The sequence below is a fragment of the Magallana gigas genome, chromosome 2 (genome assembly GCF_963853765.1).
Source record: "Magallana gigas chromosome 2, xbMagGiga1.1, whole genome shotgun sequence".
Lineage (NCBI taxonomy): Eukaryota > Metazoa > Mollusca > Bivalvia > Ostreida > Ostreidae > Magallana > Magallana gigas.
In genome coordinates this window covers 24,262,880-24,268,542 of record NC_088854.1, presented here as the reverse complement: position 1 = coordinate 24,268,542, position 5,663 = coordinate 24,262,880, and the positions used below count along the sequence as shown (strand labels likewise).

The 5,663-nt window shown below is 31.7% G+C and overlaps 1 non-coding gene across 1 annotated transcript; it reads left to right on the top strand.

Annotated features, from left to right (window-relative positions):
* LOC117680298 (uncharacterized) lies at nucleotides 1–642 on the top strand. The gene is made up of 3 exons (XR_010710183.1): nucleotides 1–161; nucleotides 314–439; nucleotides 527–642. It is a non-coding gene; the product is annotated as an uncharacterized protein (transcript).
* The last annotated feature ends 5,021 nt before the right edge of the window (nucleotides 643–5,663 follow it).

Here is a 5,663-nt window from a genome sequence, read left to right as displayed (position 1 = left end):
TATACTATTCGTAATCAAACATGATTGAGCACGTGCTATTTTGATTGAGTGAATCTGTATAAAAGCCAGCAGTGTGAGTTGTAGAATTACTTCCATTTTCGCCAGGTACCAATCTATCATCATGAAAGTTTTCATCATGTTGGCTGTCGTTGTTGTAGCAGGTAGGTCAATGTTCATAACTTGAACTTAATTTCTACTTCGTCGAGGAACATGTTTGTAGCAATAGTATCGATATCATTGGGGTATGTTGGCGAGGAATAAAGTCTTTCAATATATCCAACTATATTTTTTAAATTTTCTTTGTCTGTTGCAGTAACTGCTGAGATGTGCAGAGAAACCAGAGACTGTCATTCCAGCGTTACAATGTGTGCCTCAGGATCAGAACTTCACTGTGTTAACCACCAGTGCACATGCACAACGGCTGCTTCCGGTACCGGAGGTAAGTTATATGACGTATTAATTCTGTGCTTTATTTAAATAACTCAATAATTTATGTTCTTTACTTTTATTGATTTGTGAATTGCAGGCTGTACCACCGCTGACCAGTGCAGCGGAAGATGTGACAACGGACGTCAACACCACTGTGTCGATGGTCATTGCAGATGTTTACACTTTTAAAACAATAAACTACGTTTTAGTTTTTTCACTCTTATTTGTCATAAATCGGACGACTGTTTGAAAAAAAACTTGGATTATTAACTTTTTGCAATTCAAAAATATTGCTCCTTTGCATTGGCTAAACAATTTAATCTTATCATGCGTTAAAGGTTACTTTTATACAGTTAATTGAAACACCAAAACACAACAAAAAGGCGTAGATTTGTTAGATGCATTTACGCTCATTAATCATTAAACATATCACAAACGATTTTTTTTTATATTAGGAGATATGAAATAGATGGAAATTTTAATATTTAACAAAATGTGGAATCATCGAAGCATGATGTAAACAAAATAAAAGTCGTAGAGCTGTCTGCATATCTGTGGAGGCATACAAAATTATGAAGCTATTTTCTGTTAGGTATGTTTTTTTCACGTTTTCTTAATGATAATTAATGATTCTTTTTGCAAATAAGATAATACCTTTAAATTCCAGAGTACACTCGCTTAATTACAATTTACATATAATGAGCATCTGTCTTGAAAACACTTGTATTCAATTGTATGTCATTGTATTTATTTTTTTTTGTTACCGTTGAACGGAATTAATTCCGTCGATACCGTTAATATTCAGAGATTATATTCAAAACACGAACGAGAACCTCGTTAAGATTTTAGTAACTTTTTTGAAATAAGCTTTATTGTAAGATAAGCAATAAGATAACGATTCCTCGATCCAAACGAAATACCCTATATTGGTTTTGTTCTGCGTTTGATATCGCTTCTCTTGCAATGCATTATAAATCTCTTTCCTTAGATATAATACAGACAATTATCAAATGGAGGATCTTTATAACTTTGAATAAATTGATAGGTATCAATGTCTAACTTCAGAATCACGATGTATAAATATAGCAAACACATTGAATCACTCATCTATGCATGAAGAAATATAAAACAATTGCCAAAACTTCATTTGTCTTTATTATTTAGATTCGCATCGATCTTCTAATATGGTGTTGTAATTTTGTGTCAACTTCTCCTTTATTTTGTCGTTAGATAAACAAAAAGATTAAATCTTTTTGACATCAATTATAATACTTTTAAACAATGCCATTTACTCTTATCAGGACAAATTTATTTTTTTTAAAAAATAGAGGCTTTTAAAGGAACAGTTCCAATTTTAAATACCTTACCAAATCAAGTGCTTTTCTGTGATTGTATGTTATTACATGAGTTTATTAGCATTTCTTACAAAATTATATACATATCGTTTTTATGCTTATTAAAATAGACTAACAATAATAAAATTAAGTATGACTTAGTAAATAAAAGAAGTACATAACTCAAATGCAAACTTTCTTGTATTTTTGTTGTAAAAGTAATTTTTAAAAAAAAAGTACATATGGTTTTCCTTCGATCGAATAGAAATCATCTTAAAATAACCTACATACTTATATGTGAATATTAACCAATAAGGCATACACCTTTTAAAACTTGTACCGCAATCACCAGGTGCATTTTTACCCATAGAAAGACGTTTGCTACAGGTGATCAGGGAGTCTTTTGTCTGACTGATAAGAATCTGGATGTCGAATTATATTACCTTTATGAAGAATGATTCATATATAGGTTATTATGAAAAAGAGAAAAGTAAGTCAACATCATATAATGAATTTCTGTATATAATGGTTTACGTGTACATGTATATTCATCTTCTTTATGCTAATAGAAATTTAATATGAATTAATAATATATATGAAAACACTAAGAAACATATTGAAAAGTTGGTCCTGGTTGATTTTATTGAAATAACGTGCATCATACATTACGATTTTCTAGGCCAAATTTGCTTTTAGGTAGGTTTATCTCTCTCTCTCTCTCTCTCTCTCTCTCTCTCTCTATATATATATATATAAACATACATATATAGCTAACAAAACACGGTAGAAGACCAGTAGCTGCCAAAAGAACCATAAACACAAAGAAGGTTCTTTATCTTCCCATGGTGAAGCCGTACAAATTCAGTGGTCGAAGACCAAAAGTTATACTAAAAAGCCCAAGAAATATTAGTACATATATCATAAACAGCACCCTGTGTCAGGATTTAGGGATGTTCGCATACTTCGTAATAATGGTCCATAACATCTGAGTGTGTGAAGCAAATTTTTTTTTTGAGTCTGAGAAAGTCATTGTCCTGCCACGTCAAATACACTCTCCAGACTTTTTCCTTTTTTTAAAACTAAAAGGGGCATGGTCACAAGTTTGGTCAAAAATTATTTTTCCGATTATGCTTCAGTAAGGCATTTTTGATAGGCAACCAAAATCTGAGTGTCGTTCGTTGAGTTATGAGCAAGTTACAGAGCTTATAATTCTTTGATATGTAACAAACGGTTTGTTAACATTTTGAAAGTTGAAGTAAAAATTCCAGTTTTAGACCTAAAATGAATGTGTGAAACGTTTGGAACTTTTAATCTATGTTTAAAATGAATAAGAAAATAGACAACTCAGCTTGAAAAAGATTTTTACTGGTATATTGAACATATGTAAACAAAACAGGGCACGAGCCTTGTTTACATGACGAAGAAATGTGAGCCCTGTATCTTGCTTGTATCTCTACGACTGACTCTCAAATTTCATATGATAGGCAATTCGATAGGCAATCCCTTTATTTCTTTGCAAGCAAACAATTTAATATTCTAAGAATATAAAACTTTAATTAAAAGGGGTATAGGTTTCATCATATTCAAAAAGGGGCATGGTCACAATGTTTGTTAAATTTTATTTTCCTGGGGTGTTTAATTTGGGGGGTTCTTTTTTTTGTTTTTTATTACAATGCTTTATCAATGTTTTTCTAATGATCAATCTGAATTCGAGTGTCAGAGAAAGAGTAATACGAAAGATGCGGTTCTCACAGTTCTTTTTCGAGCTGATTTTTCTACCTGTTAATTTGTTCTGAACATAAAAAACAGTGTTTAGTGTTTGTCATCTTCATTTTAGGTCTAAACCTTGAATTTTGAAAATACTAACAAAAACATATTCTGAGCTTTGTTTACATAACATATTAATAAAAGCTATGTATCTTACTTAAAACTCGGCGACCGACGCTAAAGTTTTAATAGACTATTAGAAATACTTCACTGACACATTTTGAATACTAAAAGCGGAAGAAAAAACCCCAATTTTTCTTCCTAAATCGTAATCACGCGTATTTTAATCTTACAAAGATCAATATTATATGTTAAAACTTAAGAGATGTCGTGACCACACTAATACATTTATAACCAATGCCCAATGTTATCAGAAACGTGATTAGAATTATCAAAATTGCGTAAACTTTCCCACCTTATAAACGGTCAGAAACCTATCTATTCCTATCTATTCGTATATTTCATCATGAGGGTCGTACTAATCTTAGCTTGTGTTCTTGTGGCAGGTAATGTTTCTTAGCTGACATCTTATAACCAATGCCCAATGTTATCAGAAACGTGATTAGAGTTATTTTAGAAAACAGCAAATATTGCTGGTTTTAGGTCAATACGATGATATAGCTACCCGAGAAGTACCATATCCACCGAGCCGAAGGTGAGGTGAATATGTACTTCGAGGGTAGTTAAATTGCCATATTACTCGAAAAAAAAAAAACCCCAGCAACGATAGTTTTATATGATTCAGCGAATTGATACAGACATCAATTTACGTGTTATAAAGCGAAAAAAAATATATCTCTTTTTAGTTTGAAGCCATAGCCGAAACAAGTATTTCATTGAATGCCATGAATAATGTTTAACAATCGTAGAATTTTGGAAAATTACAATATTTTTTAAGTTTCATGTTTAAATAAAAATTGAAACATTTTTGCGACCTGCTAGATCATATGCAGGTAAATATAACGTTCCTTTGTGTCTAGATTTTTGGATATTAGAAAAAATATTAAAATAATAATTTAAAAATATAACACATTCTTTTAAACACAGATCATTTAAAATAAAGGTATTCGAAAACTCAATTTGTAAATACCAGTTAATTTTCAATTGAACTATCCATGATGATTAAACCACATCTAAATGCAGTAGGATACTTATCCTGTTTGCTTTCTACAACCATAAACGGTTGAGCATTTCTTCCAAATATTTGTGTCAGTGTTTATAACTATTTCTGTAGTGTACGCCGAGTCCTGCTCAGCTCCTGCAGATTGCTCAGCCACTACCTGTGACTCAAATGCCGAACTTCACTGTATTGATGGCCTCTGCACTTGTACCACCGCTGGTAGTGGAGATGGTAAATACATACTTATGCTTGGTATACCTCTATCAGTTTAGAATTGACACAGTAAACAGTTCTTATTTCTAATACGACTTGCAGGAGGATGCGTAAACAATGATGACTGTCATGGAGGATGCCATCATGGAGGTAGACATCACTGTATTGATGGACGCTGCCGTTGCACACACTTCTAACTTTTGTATCAATTCTAAAAAAATAAATTTTGCTATACCGGTATTTGTTTTGAGAGTTTTAATCTTTTGCATTCATTTTAAAAGACAATTATTTTAAACCGTTAGAACAAGGTCCTATCTATGTTGTATCATTTGATTTCTTGATTCACAAGCCGTCCTACTACTGACTAAACTAAAAACATTGATATTTTTGTACACAAGATGCTGGTTTTTATCCCGAAGATATGCAATCTGCATGGAAATCAAGAGTTCAAAAGCTACCACTGCCATTTGGTAAAAAAAAAAACACCGATGGTCTATTAATTTTTGTAAACAAATTAGTTTTCAGCACAAATACAATTTGTAAGAATCTTATTTTTAAATCCGCAAAATATCCAGTGGTCTTATTCAATAGGTAAAGCATTTACCTACAGTTTTGAAAGGCAAAATAGCACACCAATACAGATATGTGTAAAATCTTTACTACTATATTAAAATAATACACTCGAATTTTTGGGCTTTAATACCGAGAAATCGGAAGAGTACTGTCTTTTGTTTCACATAGTTTAACCATCATTGGTACTTGAAGATTGCCACTTTGTTTTTATTTTTTCTCAATCAAGC